Genomic DNA, 22,947 nt, shown 5'->3' with positions numbered 1-22,947 from the left:
AGGTGCTAATTTTTTAGGCTATATAGTAAAGTTATTAAAAATGTACCACTGTACTTTCTGTTTGTAATGGTAAATATCCCTAGGTAATAATATAAAATCCGGCAAGGAATAACTATTCCAGTCACGCCAATAACCAGGCTGGGTAGGATCGGATATCTTTTGGAATTATCTCTAAGTTGGTCACTGGTTAGTCGGTAAACTTAATGCCAAGGGCCGTGGTTCGGAAGCCACGTTAAGCAGTGGGTGCAGTCCAGATAGTAGTTAAAAGAAGCCTTTGAAATATCTAGAAAGAGCAAATTGTTAATAGAAGGAACCACTCTGCATCAATACAATAAAATTGCATTTAATATTGAAAATAATAATTAATGATACGTATAACATATTGTAATAATTATTGTTGTGTTGCCTTTTCATAATTTTTATAATGGTCTGACAACTTAGTAGTATTGCCAAAAGAACCTGTTTAATTTATAATAAAAATAATTTAAGCTCATTATTTTTTAAATTGTCTTCTTCAATATTCTTCTTCAGAATTTAAATTATATATCTGAGAAGCTTGGGGATTTTTGGAAATAATTACGTTACATGTTAAATAATGTTAATTGTTAATTATGCTAATTGTCTAGAAGACACGGTAGAACGTCAGCTGGATGACGAGTTAGTATTTGAAGGACGAAGGATCTACAAGAAAAAATACTATTATTGTTCTTGTTTGAATTAACAGGAATTGTATAAAATTCAGACATTTCTAGAACTTAAATCTAATTTTTTCTTGATGGCATTTGTTCAATATTTAAATATTTTCATATTTCCCTTTTGTGTTTGTTGTAACTAAAATAATGCACAAAAATAAGTTTACCTCTTAAAGTAAAATAAGAAAATGATTGAATAACGTTTGACATATTACTAAATATCGAAATAGTAATGCAGATTGATATTTTCCTAAAAATATATGCACTGAGAAAAATATTTTCTTATAAACTTTGTATAATGCTCTTTTCGCTACAAGAATGCAAAAAATGTGTGACCAATAATGTTAACGAAGCGTATCATTTCTTTAAAGCCGTCATATTATAGAAATAAATAACTAAACAAGTAATTTTATGGTACTTTTATCATTATATCAGTTCCTTAAATTGGAAACGCTTAAAAAGTGCCTCCTTTAATATGTTTTGAATTTTTAAATTAGTCATCCAGAAAAAGTGATATTTAAATTAGTATGGCTATTTTTTAAATACCCAAAATTTTAATCGCATATTTGTTGTTAATACAGTTTTATTATTCACTTACTTGTTTTCAGCTATTCTGTAAATGTTTTTCGAAGTTTATGTCTATTTGTGTTTGTTGTTATACCAGAACCCACAGGTTCACACCACTTAATCGTTCCTTTATTTGTTAATTAAAAATTATAATTATTTGTTTTTTGTTTATGCTTGATCAATAGTTTTTTGCGTTATTCTGTTTAATTTATTAGTTAATTTTCATTATTTGAAGCTTGTTCTGCTTAAAAATAGCTATAATGGATAGTAATTTTGTTATGATTTTTTAAAAATGTATTTATTACATTGTTACTAGCCGACTAAGCTACAATTTGTCTTTACAATAACTTAAATCGCCAGGACCCATCGGCCCTATCTTAGTCTCTAGTTTAACAATGTAATTTATAATAATTAACACAGCTGTTTTTCTATTAAATGAACCTCACTACACTACACTACACAAAATTAAATGATTTTATTCTTTGTGTTCTGATTTCTCGAGTGACAGTCGGTATCTTAAGGTTTCGGTGTAAGTAATCAGTACTGTAGTATCTCGGTGCTCATACAATACTTCTCAGGACTTTGTTCTGGAAAATTTGTATTGTATTTTGTAGTTTTCGCAGAACATAATTCAATTGAATTCCGTATATATGATTTAATACTTGCTTGTATAACAACAATTTATTATGTACTGATAAATTTTAATACTGTTTTTTTTTCAGTTAACCAAACAGTTTCCTATATTTTAACTCCAGTTCTTTCCTTTTCATTTTTAAATGTTCCTTCCAGCGACGTTTTGCATCAAGATTAATTCCAAAGTACTTGTTGAAAATACTTGCGTTGTTGCTAAATGAAATGATATAATTATTTACTGTTTTTGTTGCTTGTGCGGTATGATCATACGTGAATTGGACATGCACAAATTTACTTTCGTTATTTTTTTAAATTTTGGGTGTAATTATTTATATTGTCACTTGCTTGTTGTGCTTTTTGTATGACATGGTCGCTATTGTCTCCGACAGCAAGAATCGCAGTGTCACATGTGTAGAGTAGGTTAAGAATTAGCCTCAATACACTTTCTTGTAGTACACTTGCTCTAGCTTCTTTTATTGTAGAGTAGGCTTGTTCTTGTTTGACTCTATACATTCTGGTTATAATGTAAGCTTTCACTAGCTCAGTGTTGTTTCGGTAACATTCTCTGTATTTTATGAACAAGGCCGTCATGCCATGCCTATCGAAAGCTTGTGCTATATCTAAGAATATAGCTAAACATACCTTTTAACCTTCATAGACTTTTTCAGATACATTTGTTATTCTATACACCTGGTCAGTCGTTGAATGTTTGTCAATAAACCCAAACTGATGTGTAGGTGTTAGTTTTTTTCTCTCTATAATCGGTTTTATCCTTTACAACAGGACTTTTTAAAGTACCTTATATATTACTGGTAGCAGTGAGATAGGTCTGTATGCATTTATTTCATTTGGTGATTTTCTTGGTTTTGGAATTTATCATTTCAGTCATCTCCCAAACATCAAATTCTCTTCTTGGCAGTTTTTGCAGCAATTGTCGTGGTATTATATCACAACTTGCTAATTTCTTTCCCTTTTTCAAATTATATGTACTTCAAATTATACTCAATATCGGTTTTGTTTGATGTGAAGTTTTTTTAGATGGCCAGTAAATACTTCGCTTTTTTTATTGCTGCGTGTCTTCTATTCCAATTTTTAAGGTCTCTTATTGGTGGATTGTGTTGATATGATCGTTTTAAGTATTTGGTAGCTTCCCAAAGCGAATAATCTGTTTCTTTGTCATCTGTTAGATTTATCAGGTAGATTTTTATGGATTTGTTTTTTGGGAAATACTGCAATTCTCTAAACATTGGGTAAATATTGTTTAAAATATTTGTATTTTCAGGCATTATTCCAATCAGCTTATGGAATATCTACAACGAATTTTTCTGCTTCAAGATTTAGTTGTTCGGCAATCTTTAGTTGAATTCATTTGTTCAATTCTTCAACAAATCCTTCCCAGTCTGTTTTCGAGTTTCTTAACGTTGGAATTTGTTCTTGTTTTGTTATGTTTTCACTTAGTGTCAGAATCACTGCGGTGTGTTGTTATGAATTAATAAGCCTAATCGGCCAAGCTGCTCTAAGATGGTTCGTGCCACAGAGACAAATATTACGATCAAGACCAAAATGGCTCCAATGTTTGAGCATTGTAACAATTTGATATCTGGAAGCTTGAAGTCTTTGAAATGCGATGCTTAAGGAAAATTCTACACCTTTTTCATCTATACGTGGGTTTTGACCATTTGAAAAGACAAAGACCTAGACTGGATACTTCATGATTGGGTTATTTTTTACACTTTTGTCTACGAACCATCATAAATACAAATTTGCATTCATGCTCTGGCAGAATTTCAATCCATCACTACTCTAGCAGTAGAAAGATTGTCCCATTACCTTGATTGCTACGGTTATCAAGCTAGCTTCTTGGAATTAATTTTATTGTGAAATGTTGGAAATTTTATGAGGTTACGGATTTAATATGGTTGGTATTGGGGAGGTAGGTATGGGAATTTTTTGTTTTGTTATATATTAGAAATATATTGTACAGTTTCTTTTTTATATTGTAAAAACTTTGAGCTACGAATATTTATCTTTGTCGAAAGTTTTATATATGGTTAATATCAGCTTGCTATCTTTGTGATCAAGTTTAATACGATACGATGCATAATAATTTTCTTTTTGTGCTTTTGTGTTGTTCTACGTAACTTTGTTTCGACTTGAATATCAGCGTCAATATCACATTACTTTTGAAACTGTAGCGTAATTTTTATTACTAATGTCTGACATAACTTAACATTAAAATAATTGTTTTTGAATTGTTTAATCAGTTTCTCTTAATTGATTGTTGTCTATGTACTGGAGCTACATATTTCGAGTTTAATAAAATTGTGCCGCAAAACTCGCCACAAGTATTCTTGTTGGTCCGAAACTCGATATATTTAAAATTCTGTTATTACATTATTATTGCCATTATTTGCCACAATTACATGCATACCGCACTGATAACGATATCTACAGGAAAACAAAGAGAACTTCACATTCAAAAATCCAAGAGAAATCTTAAAAGCAAGGATCTTACTTTTCTTTTCGTTACGCAATATTTCCCAATTTAAATTTAATCATGATTTGCTAAAATATTTTATTGATCACAATTTAATTTGTTTTTGGTGTCATATGACGAAACTTCCCGGATCTATTAAGATACCCAATATAGGTATCCATTAATTACTTGTTATTAATTAAAACTTAAGATTAAGTCTTTTCCTAATACCTGTATTTCTTTAGATATATTTTAATAAAATTGACACCGAATTGTGTTGTAGTATCATAAAATGATTTTATAAAATAAATTACTGAAAAAATAATGATGTGCTCATTCGTTAAATGTGAAAAAATGATCTGTGTTGGACGCGAATCCTTGAATGCTATCTAATCAGTTTTCATATCGTTTGCTTGATGTTACAATGCATTTATTCGAATTTATGTTTAACTATCTTATAAGAAAATTATTACAAACATTCGTTACTGAAGAAGGAACTTTCGTACTGCTGGAGTAAATGTAGGACTTTCTTTATATTATATTATACAATATTTCCTAACTTTTGTTTCGATATAATTTACCAACATATCTTATTAATTACTTTTTAATTTTTTTTCTGTATGCCATATGTTGAAACTTCCCGGATCCAATACAATATTCAATAAACGTACTAATTATTTGTTTGTTACTGTTTGTTCAAGTAGTTGTGTTAAAGATGGTATGAAAATATTTTGGTCTTTATTTTTTTGTTAAGTTCGGGACCATTAGCTTATATAAGGAATCTGTGTGATCGCGTTTTCTTTGACGTTAGTCTTCTATACGTACACTATTGCTATTTTTGATATTTGGATAGAACTCGTTCTTCAAAACAAAAAAAAAAATCATATTATTTTGGATTTTGTGGTTCTTCAATAAAGATCATTGAACCTACTTCTCCAGGAATCATATGAGTTCTACAGTTGGTAGATAATAATGTCACGTATTTTAGTTTGTCAACTTTTTTGAGTTTTTAGCGATTGTGCCTACTGTTTAACGTGAGCTTCAAACCACGGTCGTTGGCATTAAGACTACCGGCTGATCAACTTAGAAACGATTCCAGCAGGCATCCGGTCTTATCCGCCTTGGCTACTAATATTTTAGGGTGACCTTGTTGTATTTTACACATTTGGAGATTATGGATCGGTGAATGGATGTAGGACGAAATAAAACAATGAGGATTACATGATTTTACTGTTATTTATTGTCAATAGAGAATGATGCTCAGTAATTGAATTATCCAAAGTATTTTTAAACGGTATCCGTGATAAATTTCTCGCAGTTGCCAGATCTTCGTTTCTGTTGATTCGATGTCGCTGGCATCCCGCACGTGTTTACAATCTGGAATAATATTTTTGTATATTTTATAGCTCATAAAATTCGACATGACCTAGGGTTGTTACATACTTTTATCTATAGGTAATCACAATTGCAAATTTTCAACTATGCCTTAACTGGATTCGAACCCATAACTATTGCAGCAGGAGGGCCGTTCTGTCACCTTAACCACTGCGATTAGCAAGTAATTTATTCGTTGATAGATACTTGCTTGCATTTCTCTCCATATTAAACTCCAGACCAACCTTTGTATTCTGTTTGTTCTCATAATAGACACACAAGAATGGTAAATAGAAGTGCAGGACTTCCGTTTCCAGATTGCTAATCTGGTTTTATGTATTTTTCATTTCTACCATTACTATCTGCTGATGATGTTGATCTTTTATGCTAGTGGTTGTTAGCGTGGAATGGTAGTATTGACATACCTGTCTTTCTTGCGAAGTAATAATTATGCCTTGTATACACCTGGACGGCTACGTGAAAAGGTTTTTTTTTTCGTATTATGGTATCCGGTAGTATTTAATATAATGTACCGGAAATTATATTAGCATGTGAATTAGTTTTGCAAATGTATTTCTACGAGCTTAAAAATATATTTATAATGGAAATATTTACCGAACTTTTTCAATGGATCAACTGCAATGTCTCATTGAACACTGAATGGGAAGATATACAACTTTTTCGTCTAACAGTGTTTAGGACAGTAACTGATAATGCTTTTGAAGCATGGGAATCCATTTGTAGTATCCTTGGTGTTCATGTTATGCCTTACGAAATATATTATTATTGGTACACTTTATTGATAGTGAAGTACTACTAGTTTGAGTTTCAAGATAAAGTGAGTAAAAATAACAATAAGAATAGAAATATGAAGGTGGGGCATGAAGAGGGTATTTTATTACGATTTGAAGCGCTTCTAAATTGGCCTGGGGCATTCCTCGGGTTGATTGCTGAACACTAAAGTCAACAACTGCATACTTGCTTATTACAGAGCTTTTCAGAGCAATGAAGCATTTCTTAGTCAGCAAGTAGAGTTCAAAAGTCTGAACGCCTCAAAGCCTACAAGTTTCTTTCGGAGCGGCAACGTATGTTACTTGTAAGATGGCCATATAAATAAATGGAAATTATTTCCATGATAAAATTCGTTATTATTTATTTTTGTCAAATAAATGTGCAAAAAAATCAATAAAATTATTTTAGTAATCAAGTTAATTTTAATCAATTAATTTTAAGTCCGGCAAATATTAAGGATATTATAGAGGTAAAACCTGTTCATTATATCACGAAAAGTTAGCGCGGTCAAAACATGTATTTATTTTGAACTGTTAGCGTCATGAACCTGAAGTTCATATATTTTTGAAATTTTTATTTTTCGTATTCTTTTAATTCATCACTGTTTTTTGTTGGTACCAAATAAGCTGTTGTATTATTTCATTGTTAAGCGTTAAATTAGATTTTTTATATTTTCATTATATAAAGTTTCCCATAATATAATGTTACAGGCGTTTTTAAATGCAATTAAATTCTGATTGAATCTGATTTGTTTAAGGTCGTTATAAAAGTCTTAACATCTTTGAAGTAAAGATATTTACACATGAAATTTATGTCTTTTATTTTGTGGTGACGGTATGGCATTTTAATAGTCTCTAAACCTGAATGCTGTCTGTCTAGATGTGGGTGGAACATCTTTAAAATATTTCTATCCAATATTCCCCATGAATTATTTATAATATTAAAGTCGATTTGAAAATACACTTAGTCAGCAATTAGAATTTTTTCCTATTAGAAATACATTGTTGTTTGGTATTCTTAATTTTGTAAAGTATTTGTATAATACACAGTCTGAATATATGTGATAACTATTTTCCTTTTGTCCCTTTGTCGGTTCCATTTGTTTTGTAAACAATGACATTTTGGTAATTAAATTTTAATTTACAGAGAATTTGATGAAGTTATATGATGAATTTGTTTCTAATTTTTCTAATTTCTAAAACAATAGAACAAATAACATTACTCTCTCTTATATTCTCATAACTCTCATCAATAATTTTTAGATGACCAATAATAGGAAACTTATTGCATTTGCGTTTACTAAAATTGGGGTTAAAGCAAAAACATGTTGATATGTGTTCTGTCAAGTGCCATTCGGCCTTGTTAAACCATTCATTAATTGTTTTGAAAAGTAATCTATAATTAACTAATAATATATTATACATAATTATTGAATCGATTGAGTGTTTAATTTTTATTTAATTATTTAAAAATGTATTTAAACCCTTCCCGTCTAAGATATCTACAGATCTACATACATAAGAGTCTGTGAATTTTTCATTTCATATGAATCTATCCCATCAAAAAAGTTACTGTCAATGAAACTAAACAAATAATAATGAAAAAATACAAGAACTGCAAGCAAAGGATATAAAATTAATAACAGTTATATTTAATGTAATGTTAGAAATGAATTCTTATTTTATGAATTATATATATGAGATAAGAGAAATGAGAAACTATACATCAAGAGGATTAATACCATACAATAATGGAATAAGGCACACAAAACCAAAAAAACTTGTGTCTCATTCGCACTTTCAACTCCTAAAATTATCTTACAACTAGACAGTTTACTATAAAAAAAAGATATAGGACATACTGAATTTTAACCTATATATTCGGAAGCTCCACGAAGCAGTGTATACAGTATTGACCACACGCAAGCGATACGGCAATATCACGAGGATCCAATGATATATCAGAAAACTCCAAACACGCCTTAATAAAATACAACTGCGGCTGATCTGCTAATATCTTGGCGTGCCTCTAGATCGACATCTAATTGAGAAGAAGCACATTTGGTAAACAACAATAACCAAAATAACTTAGGACTTAAATTAAAGCATATCTATTAGCTTGTCGAACGCAAAACGATATTATCCTTAAATAACACTATATACCTGTCCCTACACCATTGAGTCCTATAGAATCCAACAGTGGGGTATTTAATGTAATATGGTCCTCATTCAACGGTTACAAAACGAAGTGTTGCATACTATAGCCGATTATGATAAGAAATATCCACTAAGGGTAATTAAAATTTTCCAGTAAAAGTGTTCTGAACACAACAACTTTAAAAAGGTATGAAGACTTAATTAGCAATTGTAAATAGTATATATACTATTGTAAATTATAATACATAACAGTATTTGTGTGATGGGGACAGGTGACCTATTAGTAATAGATCGATTTAAACGATTATTAATGCTGGATATTTTGTTTGTGAACTTTTAAATTGTCGATTTATTTAGTTGCTCTTCTAACATATGGGACATTCAGTATTATTTTTAACATTTTGTGTTTTTTAAATTTTCGTCGGTTTGAGGAAACGAAAGCATACTTGAGAATCAAGTAAAAAAACAGAGCTTATTTTTGCCTGAATGTTTGTGGATTTGTAGCTTTTAACATTTAAGCAATTTGGCTGCTCTTGGGGGCTTGCGAGGTATGTGTTCAAAAGTAAAGAACTGTTTCAACCTGGGGGCTCTTGGCCGTGTTCATATTAAATAGTACAATCAAGTAAAAACCAGCTGCTTTTTGACGCTTGCTTCGTTTATTTTGGACAAACTTGGGTGCCATCGAATTTCAAGTGGTAAATCTGTAACTGTATATTATTAAATGATTTTATTGGTAGTGATATCTCGGTTTTAGTTAAAATTGTGATTTTTATGAAGGTATGTAGACATCTGAAATTGAACTCTTCTAGTAAAAGCTGCGTCTCTTATCTGTGGCGAATTGCCGGGTGTTTTTTTTTTCGTTTGGTAGAATGACCAGCTAGAACCAAATGGTCTTCGGGTGATGTCTCTTATGGTTCGGGATATGATTGTTTTGCGGGCGACCGAGACCCTGGGTTACGACTCGGACTGTCGTAGTTTGTACGGGTAAGTGATTTTATTAAGATGTTATCGTGTTCTAAGGTTCCTATGGAGAACCTCACACTGAGCATGTTTATGAAATTTTTCACAAATGGGATGCCTGATTCGAGGTGTGTATTGACGTTCCTCATAAACCATGGGGCTCTGTTGTCTCTCCGAGACATACTTGTACCACACCTGTGCTCCATTGAGGCAGATTGGACGGACTAGCATTTTATATAGAGTCGCATCGTATCTGCAGAGTAGTGGAAATAATAGGCTGTACACGCCATTTCCTTTGCAAATGGCGTGCTGGATTTGGGCAGACCATTGGAATCTGCGGTTGAACTGGAGACCGAGGTATGAGACTTTCTGGAGCCAAGGGATAGGGACTTTATCGATTTGGAGGCGATAACTCCTTCTTGCGGTGGAACAGAATAGCCTGAGTTTTGTTCGGGTTAATCTGAAGCCGCCAGAATTTGTACCACGCTATCGCTTGGTTCAGTTGTACTTGGAGTTTATTGCATATTGCGTCGGGACAGTATCCGGTTGTGAAGAAAGCGGTATCATCTGCATAAAATGCTGTGTGGGAAAGTTTGTAGAGCGGAAAATCAGCCATATAAAGGTTGAATAGGGCTGGGGCTAATGGAGAGCCTTGCGGGACTCCTGCGGATATTTGTTTACGAGAGGAGACTTCGTCACCGATCCTCATTGCCGGGTATTTATTTTTAGTGGATATATATGTATAGTTCGGTAAAGGGGGTGAATGAATGAATGAATTGTTCATGAACAAAATAGTTCTTCGAAATGGTCGAATATTTCGCTGTATGAAGAAACCATATCGGAAACAGATTAAACATTTTACTCTTTGAATACATATATATATATCGTTATATCGTATATATATATATATATATATATATATATATATATATATATATATCGGATAACTATATGGCAGTCTATAAATTGATATTTGCTCAAAGAATTGTTAGACCGGCTTTTTAGTCTATATGTTAAATTCATACAGAGAATGGTATAGATATCACTGCTAGGTACAAAACAATCGATCAGTGCCTGGCACGTGCACCATTTGTCAAAACATCAATGTTTCATAAACTTAATAATATATAAATGGACACTTTCTTAGTTTTAAATTGTTTCAAATAGGAAATTAATATAAAACGATGTCGTTATACTGTTACAAATTTCTGTATTTTGTATAATATAAATAAATGATTATACACATTGTACATATTTAGGTAAGTTAGATATAAAATATTGTTCAATTTCTGGAATTTATGATTAATTTGCTTTCTAACAGTACTAATTCACAATAGTATGAAAAACATCCTATTAATCAACATAACCACATAATTAAGTAATTATGATTTTTTTCAATGATATATTAAGCCTATCACTACTATAATATAATTAAAATATATTCGTAAAACTGCTTTATGTATTGTAAAGAACATGACTACATCCTTACATAGTATTAATATAATGGTATTAAAGCTAGTAGGTTCTTAAATTCAAAAAAAAAATAGCTATGACTAACATATAACGTTATATATTTATGAGAAATAAAATATATTTTTAATGGTATTGTTCTCTTCCATTTATTCGATTTTAATTATTGAACATTCCGCTTTAGATACACGCAACATGTAATAGATAAGTGGGATAAGGAATTAGTAATATGAGTCATGGCAGGCAGATGTGTTTATTAGTGAAATAACAGATTTTTCAATGAATACATTAGATCTTAAATGTCACTTTGTTTATTTTTATCTATAAAATATGAGTTCCATGCATATATTGTATAAGTTTTAAATAGGCTATTGAAAATCTTAACATGTATTGATTAAATAAAAATGATATCGAAGAGAAAAGAAATGTTGATATTAAGTTGATTTAAAAAATTGATAAATTTAAAAGTTTAATTATACGTGTAAACAAGTTATAACGTAGTACATTAGTGTATAAAGTATGACGTTATGGAAACTGTCTACATGACTACAATATATGAACATATACTGACTCTAACATTACAAAAATATTTATTCTTGAAATTATTTATATAATACACACTGCAAAATGCATGCATACGCTGCATTTTTGAAATAAGAACCAAATATGCAATTACATGCAGACATCCCTCTTATTAAAGGAAAGTACCCCAGATACCAACATATTCGTTAATAGTTCTGACTGTCAGAATATTTAAGGAAATCAAAAGTATCACAATAAACTAATCTGTTCTCGACGTCCGCTGCTTAGCAGTAAATTAAAATTAATACTGATTAAATGACTGAAAGGACCTACATTGTGTTTTATAGTTCGCAATATGGAAAAGCGGAAGTTTGTCAGAAAAAAAGAGTAGCTGTCAGAAAAGTCGAACTCCGACGAAAAACCGTATCTTCGATAGTTGAAACACAAATATAGATTTGTTGTATTTGAAAAATTCCTGAAAAAATCAAAATGTAAATATCAAAATAAGTTCTAACTATTGAAGAGCAACCTTTCATTTGCCTAATAAGATTATTGTGCGGAAAGAAATCAAAAAGACAATATACTGGCTATATCGCCATATATAAGTTTTGATAAGGCTACCGTTAATGCTACCGTAGCAGACAAGGACAACAAAGATGAATTGCCGTGATGATTTTTCAATCATTGCAGCCGTTTGAATTTACGTGCTACTACAGAAATAACACGACACTTCAAAAGGAATTACAAGAGGCTGTGGGAACATGTAAATAATAAAGATGAACAAAGTAGATTCACAAGGATGGATTCACCCTTAAAATGGATATGGACCTCTTTTTTTGTGAATGGACAATGGCTTAATTTTTACAGTTTACTTATCTTACTCACGCTGGTGCCAACCAGTGTTATATGTGTGAATCCCTAGTATTGAATCCCCACCGAGAATTAATACTTAAAAATTTACGAAACTGTTTAGTGACTGATTAGTTTTGTTGTTCTTGGTCTTGTTCTTGTTTTTTATACCTTGGTCAGGGTTGGGTGTGTGTAAAATATATGATAATAATACAATTATAAACAAATTTTAAATTCAATATTTAACAATCCTCTGAAGAACGATTCAATCGAAGCATCAAAGTGAGGTTTTTTCAATCGACTTATATATGATGAGTTATATTCCAAAAATGTTATATCTGGTTCTTTTAAAACATATCTAGTTATTTATTCTGCCTTACTAAGTTGAAGGTTGCTCTCTCCCTAGACTTATTTGACTTATTTGCAATTGGAACTCTTACTAAGTTTAAGTTGATTTTTGGACGTTTAAACTAACACTTAAGTTTAAAAAGTTATGCAGGAAAATACTTTTATTTATTTTAATAAAAGTTGAAAGTGCAATGTTATAAGTTGAGTTACATAATTTGAGCACTTTATTTTAATGGTTAATATGAATTTGGCCACTGTAGCAGAATTATAATTATTTCGGAAATTTAAGTGTTTTTTGGCAGATTGTTGGTATTATAAACATTTGATTATATAAAATAAATATAATATAAAATAATTTTAAAAATCTGGTTTTTGTTGTGTTGCTCTTAGTTTTTATTTATCAAAATGTTTCTGACATTGATTCCAGGATTAGCAAAAATAACGGGGATCGAATCCTCTAGTCCCAAATAATTTATTTTACATTTCCTTTTCTCATTAACACTTGCTTGGCTGTTCAGTACTAGGGATGCCGAAAAAATACCGATATATCGATATTTTTGTTGACTGTTTTGTTGAAAAAAGTTTTATACTGTTATAATAATTTATTACGTTTTTTATATTTAATTTTAAAGGTTTATTAAAGTTATCATTACTTTTTAAAATGTTTAAAAAATATCCATATTTTTTATTCTCCAATGTCTATATAAATATATTTCCTTCCTCTTTCTTTTTGAATTAAGAATGTAATTTTTTACCAATCTTACTACGCGATGTGGTTTTGTTACATGAAATCAATTTTCATGCAGATATGCTCGAATATTTACCCCTATATAGTCTATTCAAAGTTTTTTAGTAATGCGTCATGGATATTTGTGACGTTGAAATATTGCAATGTTGCCGTATCTACTCTGAGTTTTAGTTCAGTTTTGCTTTGACATTCAAGAAAATTCTAATCTAAATAAAATAATTGAACAAAAATATTATCAAATATAATTTATTTTAACATTATAGTATATTTGAAAACTAGAGTTAATTATACAGCCACAATAATTTGTAAGTAAGAATTAAAACTTCTTAGCACTATTGCTTTCAAGAATTTTGCATACGTCTGACATAAAAAATGTTATCAAATATAATTTATTTTAACATTATAGTACATCTAATACGTATATTATCGAAGGACTTAAAACTACAATTAAGAACACAGGTATAATAGTTTGTAGGTTAGATTTGTTTTGTTTACATTGAACTATTTACCACACCATCCATGAGGTACAGTTTCTAGGCGCGTTTTTTATGCAGTGGTATCCCCCTGGAGGCCTAATCCACCTAATTAGTAATTGTATATCTGAGATTTGTTTCACTTTCATTCGGGAGCATATTTCCCTTTTTACGTTTAGTTTTTGTTTCCTTCGCTGGTGTGTTTACTTGTTAAGTCGTCTTGGTATAACTGTATATTTTATTTTTTCTGCTACTATCTGTGTACACCATTCTTCATAAAATTAAGCAGTAAATTCTGTCTAATACATTTACCATATCTACAAAACAGTTAGTATTCATTCTCTCCTCATACGTTCTAACCTAATGGTCATGTTTAATTTTAAACCATTACAATCATATCTGTGTACACAAATCTTTCACGCCCTACAATACCATTCTCTACAGTTATATTCAATTAATTATGTGCATTTCTTTAGTTGTTTCCACTCTCATCACTCTATCTTAAGAATTTCCAGCATTGCACAGCGTTGTCACATATCCTGAAAGTTTCCTTCAGTCACTTTCACTTTCCGACTCACTGTCCAATTCAGTCACTAAACTGTTAATTTCTAACCGTCTAAAACATGTTCACTATTCCACCATTTATCAATTACTTCCTTTGTATTGTCTGACAATGCTTCCTTGCAAATATCCAAACAGTTTTTGATGGAATATCCCTCTCGACTATCAATATATCTGCAATTAATTATTAATAAATATAATGGCCAACAAAACCTAATTGAATGCTATTGTAATTTTTACCTTTTTCCATCAATTTTTGTTGTCTTTTTACTATTTTTGTTACTGTCTTGCCGAGAGTGTCACAATGAACCATTTCGAAATATTTAAGTTTTATTAAGATGCACAAATTTAAATAGTTTATCTTCCTTGCTGTTAGTTTATGCCTTTAAAAATTGAATTATTTTTAAGATAATGTCTGGAAGTTCCATTAAACGTCTCCGATTTAAACCCTATGCCCTGCAAGAATGTATGAAAGGATGTCTTACATCCCTCAAAAAGCTACATGTCCCTAGTTCTTTTATGTGTACTTTCCAGAGAGACAATTTTCCCTAAAATAATTTTATTAAATTATGTTTATATCGATAAAATTCTTTGTGTACTTACTGTTCTTATATATTTCGTATATTTGGTCTCGAATAAAGCCAATATCAAAATGGTCAAGATTCGTCACCCACTTTGTATGTAGACGGATTTTCTTGGGTGAATCTTAAGTATTATTCTTCATTTTGTATGTTATTCACAGTACCCACACTAATATTTAGCGCGGTAGCAACCTGCTAAAAAACATTTTCAATAAAATTTTAGTGACTTATATTATTTAATATCATTCATAATTACCTCTCTAACGGAATTTACCGACAAAAGAGGCCATTATCCATTATCTCGTTCCTTTTCGAAATAACCTAATAAAGCCGCAATGAATTTGTGACCCTGAATATTTTTTCGGCATTTTCAAACAAAGTAATATGATATATTACGGAGCGACTTAAAATTTATCAAAATAATCAAAGGGCTAAAATAATATTTGCCGGTTTACAACCTGTAGTAATTATAACTAATATTTTGAATAATATAGGGTACATCTGACAACCGGACGGCGACCAGCTGTCAGACGTATGCAAAATTCTTGAAAACAATAATGATAAGAGGTTTTAACTCTTAACTATAAATTATTGTGGCTGTATATTAACTGTATTTTTTAAGCCAAACTGAATTAAAAGTCAGAGTTGATGCGGCAACATTACAATGTTTCGACGTCACAATTATCCACGACGTATTACTGAAAAAAACTTTGAATAGATTATATATTTAATTTATAATATCTGCTTTATTATTTCATTCAACTATTATTTCGTCATAGTTTCATTCAACTGTTTGGTTTTGTTAAATTCTGAGTAAGTATCCTTAGGGAATAATGGGACGGGAATTGGAAGCTACTTGTTAACATTTTGCGGTGGAACACTTCAACTGGTAATCAGTTTATAATCGTTGGCAAGATGTTTCCGTTTGGACTGGTCTAAGTGGTTCGATGGTCGCAACCGTGGGATCGGCGTACGTATTCAAATGAAGCAGCTCCCATTTTTTCGTATTACTCTGTATTTTACATAATCAATCGGTTAACATAAAATTTCTGCTGTGACTCATCATCGTCATCGCGGCCGGCAGGTTACATTATGTCGTGACGAAACGTGCCACATGGGAAAATAACGTTCGGAATTTTTTTTTTGCTTTGACTTTAATGAAAATGCAAAGATCGTATCGGCATGTAGCGGCTTGTTGGCTAGTAACGTTGGTTTATTTTAACGTTTCTATTCTGATGCAGGATATAGAAAAATGAGAAGAAATATATATTATTATGGATGTACGTTGTTACAATAGGATGTTTATATTTCTTTAACTAAACAGACAATATTTCTATTAATTTTTATAAAATTTCATTGTTTATATTATTAATCGTTGCCCTTTATTCTGCTGAAAAGGGTAATCTGGCGAATAGGTTGGGTGTTGGAATAGGCGTTGATTTTATCATGAGTTTCATATCGAGATACCAAAGGGTGCAATAATAACACAAGTGCCGTCTTGGTTGACGCAGTGATCAAGGCGACAAGGGCGGCCCTCCTAGGGTGTCGGCCGGCGGGAAAAATATTAATGTTTAAATAATATATCGATATATCGAAGAGAAGAATATCGAATTTTTTTGACAACCATTAGAAAAAATATTGATATTTTTAAGAAAAAATAAAAATATTGATGTTGGCTCAAAAAAAAAGGATATTTTTTAAATATTTTATGAATTAGCGATATTTTTAATAAGTCTTTAAAATTTAAAATTAAGTTAAAAATAAAATGCACTAAACCTTTAAATTAACATAAGTACCTAAGTAAGTAATTTTAAAGGTTTATTAAAAATAATTAGGAGGTTTTTATAACGTTTGAGAATTATCTTTAACTTTTTGTAAAAATATCGAAAAATATAGATATGCCGATATTTTTTCGGCATCCTTAGGTCCTCCTACTCTTGCGATAGTCACGGATTCAAATCCTGCTGGGGCATAAATAAATTTATGTTTGTGATTGTTTATATTTGTAATTGTCCTTAAAGCATTCTTAAGTGTAACATCCGACAAGGAAAATGATCGCAGTCACGTCAGGAACCAGGCTGGGTAAGACCGGATGTGTTATGGGATGGGATTGGATCTCCAAGTTGGTCACTCGCTAGGCGACTAGTCGGCTTGTCGTCGAGGACCGTAGTTCGGAGGTCTCGTTAAGCAGTATGCCCAGTCTAGATTATCCATAGTTGGTAATAGGGGACTCTAAATTAAAACAAAAAAAAAACAAGTATATTCCGTTTTGGATTTGAACAACTAAGAGCTGTTTTTAGGATAAATTGGGGACTGAATCCAAATCAGCTCGAAGCTGTAGGTTCTTGTTTAAGTCTTGTAAATCTAGGACCTTAAATGTCAGTAATTTTTCTTAAAATTCGTTTTATTAACGCACATCTTTCAAAAATTAAGTTATTATTAAGCCAATAACAATATTATTAAGGAGATTAAGAATTAAGTGTTAAGTATTATTTATACCGCTTAATAAGATAAGTAGAGCTTCTAGAAAATCTTTCGCGGTTAACCTATGATCCGATAATTAACCGAAAAATACACGACGAATTGCACCATTTTTTATCGAACATAAAACTTACTCACATAATTAACATTTTCAACGTCAATTAGAGAATATTAGTGATGGGTTCGTCAATGCAATATTTGGCGTCATAAAATTATAGGAATTTGAATAGAAATGTCAGATGGCTACGAGGAACCAGACACATTATTTTTGTTCCAAGTATTTCTTAAAAATACGTTCATGTTCATTTATAGATCAGACAAGATCAAATTTTTACTGATTTAAGAGTTTTTAATATTTACTACATCAGATACGGATTTTTTTCTATGGTTTTAATGAATAAGTAGATCTTATCGGCTTGTAGTTCTTTGTTACTTAGTAGAGCTTGTTTGTTTTAACGTGTTTGTTCTAACGCAGGATATAATATAATGAGGAGAAAAATTACACAGTCTGTTTGAGATACCAAGTTTATAGAAAATATTTCCGCCATATTGAATTCGTCAAAAGAAACTTTGACCCCATCATATTACAGAAAACGACGAAAAGAAAATATGTAACGTATATGGATTTTTTATTTTCTTTCCTTTCCAAGTATTTTAAAAATACTTTAATGCTCCTTCATTGTACGAACTTAAATTTAGGATAAATTCTGACAGCTATTTCAGTATTCATTTAATTGTTTGTTCTTGTCATGAATTCCAGAGTTATTAATAATTAATATTTTATTATTATTATTATATGTCAATTATTCGTACTATATCGATATTGTGAGTCATTTACATAAAGACCGATCCAATAAAGTCCAATAGGCTACTATGTCTGATGTTTATCTAATTATGTTATAGTTATAATTTGTTTATACACTGTGCCGGAGTCCTTTATATCAATAAACAATGTATTTTTTAGTTGAACTGTTTTAATCAGAATTTTAAATGATGTGCGCATAATTCCTAGCTAGTATGTTTCTTTCTTTTTTATTTTCAACCTGATTTGTTTTGATTGTAAGTAATAAAATCAGGAAAAAGAATCGACAACAAGAAAAAGTGTTTCAATCTAACGCTTCTCTACTACTCAATTGAATTGATACCGCTTTTTACTGCATTTATTTGGAATATGTTAACGACAAAGTAGATAAATTAAGAGACGTATTCCTAAAAATATAAGTTAATTCTGTTACAACTGTAGAAGTGAAATTATAATATTTTCGAATACTTTGGTTTCATATTGAAACTACAAATTATTTCTTTTCGGTCCGAGTAGATGACGACGTTGTATTCCCAATCCGCCAGAAAGCGACTCTGTATAAAATGCTAGTCGGTCCAGTCTGCCTCTACGGAGCACAGGTATGTCTCTGAGAGGCAATTTGAACTACTCGAAGTGCTTCAATCCAAAATAGTCTGCGCGTTTCTTAATGCCCCATGGTTTATGAGGAACGTCATAACTCACCTCGAATCAGGCATCCCTTTCGTGAAGAGTTTCACAAACATGGTCAGTGTAAGGTTCTCCCTAGGCGCCTCAGAACGCGATAACACCTTAATAAAATCTGTACCCATCCACAAACCCCGGCAGATAACCAACTACGACAATCTCGTCGTAACGTCTCTGTCTCCCGCAAAGCACTTCTCTATCCCGAACCCGAAGCGACATCAGCAAAAGACCATTTGGTTCTAGCTGGGTTATAAAAAAAAACGATGTTGCATTAAACATTATTTGAAACTTGTTTTTGTGTTTCGAAACGTGTAAAATGTAGATACAACGTAGAAAAGTTTATTCAAAGTGTTTTATTACGTTTGTTGTTGTTATATGCTCGGTAAACATGAACAAATCATGGCAACTGCGCGCAAAGGTTTTTTTAATATATTTTAAAGTCTCCTTTTATGAACAAGGGTTTATATGGATTGGACCTGTGTAACGTGGGCGTCCTTTGCTTCAAAATAGGCCTCAGTTTCGGCGATTATCTCTTCATTCGACGAAGATTTCTTCCCAACGAGCATTGTTTTGAGATCTGAGAACATGAAATAGTCGCTGGGGGCCAGATCTGGAGAATACGGTGAATGAGGAAGCAATTCAAAGCCAATTTATGGATTTTTGCCATCGTTTTCACTGACTTGTGACACGGCACATTGTCTTGGTGAAGAAGCACTTTTTTTTTCAAATGCGGCGTTTTTTGGCGGTTTCGTCCTTCAAACGGTCCAATAACACTATTTAATAGTCGCTGTTGATGGTTCTTCCTTTTTCAAGGTAGTAAATGAAAATTATTCTATTCGCATCCCAAAATACAAACGCCATAACCTTGCCAGTGACTGTTGGGTTTTCCCACGGTTTGGAGCGGGTCCATCGTGTGCAGATCACTCGGATGACTGTCGATTGGACTTCTGAGTGAAATGATGTGGCCATGTTTCATCCATTGTCACATATCGACGCAAAAACTCGGGTTTATTACTCTTGATCATCTTGCTCACGCGTGCTCCGAATCATCAATTCGTCTTTGTTTTTGATCAAAAGTGAGCTCGCGCGGCACCCACTTTGCACAGAGCTTTCTCATACCCAAATATTCGTGAATGATATGGTGTACACGTTCAGTTTATATCTTTAGAGTGTCTACTATTTCATTCAATTTCAATTTATGGTTATTCAAAATCTTTTTTCATCACATCTAACTTTAGCATACCTATAGATTATAGATATATAGATTTTCCTGGTGCAGTGTCCGGAAACTCGGCATCACGCCAAGTTGTTGCTTCAACTTTATTTTTTCCCTTTAAAAAGCAATATTTTATCAACCCGCGAAATTCCTTTTTATCAATTTTTTTCACAATCACAAAAGTTGCTTCATTTAAAATGTTATAATTCACAAACTAATGATCCGACAGCTGTCAAATTTATACACGCATCTTTTGAGGGTTAGGGCTAACTAAAAAACATATAGATCTAGTTCTAGTAGCGCCATCTATGTGTTAGGCCGGGAACTTTTCAATTGACCTGTTAAAAGCCTTAAGTGTAGGTCTTCGTCATCGGTGAATAATGAAGCCAGGAATATTAATCGAGCCTGATATTCAAAAATTAATGGCTGACGCAAAGTTTACAAAATGTTTAACGCCTAATGATGTATCAGCATGGGCATCGTTTCAAAGTGTTACAAGTACGTAATCGATACTTTGTTGTAAAATTATCACAAGATTGGAGCTAGAATATCTCTCAAAATACATTTTCTACATTCACATCTTAAATTTTTCCAACAAAACCTGGGCGGCAAGAGCGACGAGCAAGGAGTGCGACTATGCCGATATGTAGCGAAAATCGAAAGGCGATATCAAGGATTTTCGGACGAAGGCATTTTGTGCGATTATTGTTGGATCCTAATGCGTGAAATAGATACCAAACAGTATAAAAGAGTCAGTTCAACCTCTATTCATTTCTGATTTTATTATGCCTAATTCAATAAATGGCCGTTAATGGTCAAAAATAGTAAAATAATAAATGTATTCAAAAAACCGTGTATACTTGACCAATTATAGTTTGAATTTCGTCGGGTTTAGTTGTAAAAATATATCTTAAATGGATAAGCTACAGTTAAAAATTAGCCTAATGATAACTGAACGCAACGTAACCATTTGAACAGGTTGGTTTCGATAAAATATCGTCAACTACATGAAAACTAACTAAGTCAGAGTATTGCCATTTTACAAACTTATTAAGTACTATATAATTGGCTTTTCAAGCACCTATATAACTCCTAAGCCTTCTGAATAACTACTAGAAAATCATACTTTAGTTGGTCAGCTTATTTTTTTCTATAAATAATGTCTTCAACTGGTTATTCACTTGGTGGGTAATCCTACAGTTAGCATTAAACTCGGCATACCAATCAATTGTGGTTGATTTTCTTGGAATACCGTAACGCTTGCATAAAGTAAATGGCATTTAAATCACTATAACCCAATATCTATAATTATAATTGAAATAACATTTTGAGATATCCCTTGATACGTGGTACATTTTGGGATGCAGTGCAATATTAATTTGACTATAACAAATTATACTAAATACAAGTTATAATATAGTTATAATATAAGATAATATATGGCGACGTTGTTATTAATAAATACTCAATTTAAAATTGTGATAAAGATTATTACTTACCATTCGTATTGAATACTAATTTTCAGGTGAATTTCTAATTTATGTATTGTTCTCATGTCCTTTTTCTCACCAGTTTTCAAGATGTTGCCATTAATTAGATTACGAATTAGGTTTAGCCGATTTCTATTGTTTCTTAGCGTTTTTATATAGAGGGCGTTGCATAAATATGCGTTATTGTTAAACAAGACAAAAGAAAATAGGAAGTCATATTTGTTATGTATACATTTAACCGCAAACATCAATTGTATGTGATGCTATTATAAACCAGGCTATTATATAGAATGGGTTCGCGTCAGAATATAAGGGTATTGTTAATCAATTGCAATTGATCAAGTGCATTTCGATATTTAGATATTTGTATGACCTATATTTACCAATTTTTTGTCTGGATAATGGATATTAAATTAGTGAAAATTATTAGCAAATTCTCCTTTGGTTATGTCAGATTGGCGTCATTTTAAAATACATTTTTTCCTATTAAATTACACTATAATACGTGAAAGCTATAGACTATTATAGAAAGTTCGTCGTGGTATTTTTGGCAGAGAGTAACATATAGTCTATTAAAGGTTTTTTTAATAATGCGTCATGGATATTTGTGACGTCGAAACATTGTATTGTTGCCGCACCAACTCTGAGTTTTAGTTCAGTTTGGCTTTGACATTGATGGTTGATTGATTACCTCTCTACATATTCATATCTATTACTCCACAAATATCCATGACGCATTACTAAAAAAAACTTTGAATAGACTACATATCAAAGAAAAAGCCATTATAATGTAAAGCTTGAGTTTTTAATATTGCTCAGGAAAATTGACTGTTGAATTTAAAATAGAATTGATTTCGGAAAATCTCACAAAAAAAATTAGCTCCGATCTTCGATCGTACGACCTTTATCGCCATTAACGTCACTTCTGTGAGAGATACATATATTTACATCAAATAAATACGTTCATGTAGAATATCAATTGATGCGACCGCTATGAGATACATCCTGCTGTTTTGTTGGAACTACATAGCTCAATTTGAAGCAAAAGATACCGGTTATCATCGTTTTATAG

At 31.5% G+C, this 22,947-nt stretch overlaps 1 protein-coding gene and 1 long non-coding RNA gene across 3 annotated transcripts in view; one reads left to right on the top strand and one right to left on the bottom strand.

The window, feature by feature from the left end:
- LOC143198940 (uncharacterized) overlaps positions 1-22,947 on the top strand; it is a 108,712-nt gene that overhangs the window by 28,963 nt on the left and 56,802 nt on the right. The gene's annotated exons all lie outside the window — the stretch shown is intronic.
- Positions 14,577-16,291, bottom strand: LOC143199131 (uncharacterized). The gene is made up of 4 exons (XR_013006365.1): positions 15,459-16,291; positions 15,225-15,397; positions 14,862-15,169; positions 14,577-14,795 (listed from the first exon to the last, which is right to left on the bottom strand). It is a non-coding gene; the product is annotated as an uncharacterized LOC143199131 (long non-coding RNA).

This window comes from Rhynchophorus ferrugineus, unplaced genomic scaffold (genome assembly GCF_030347505.1).
Source record: "Rhynchophorus ferrugineus isolate W39M unplaced genomic scaffold, kcgeb_rfMv2 rfM1, whole genome shotgun sequence".
Classification (NCBI taxonomy): Eukaryota; Metazoa; Arthropoda; class Insecta; order Coleoptera; family Curculionidae; genus Rhynchophorus; species Rhynchophorus ferrugineus.
This window is presented reverse-complemented; position numbering and strand designations above follow the sequence as displayed.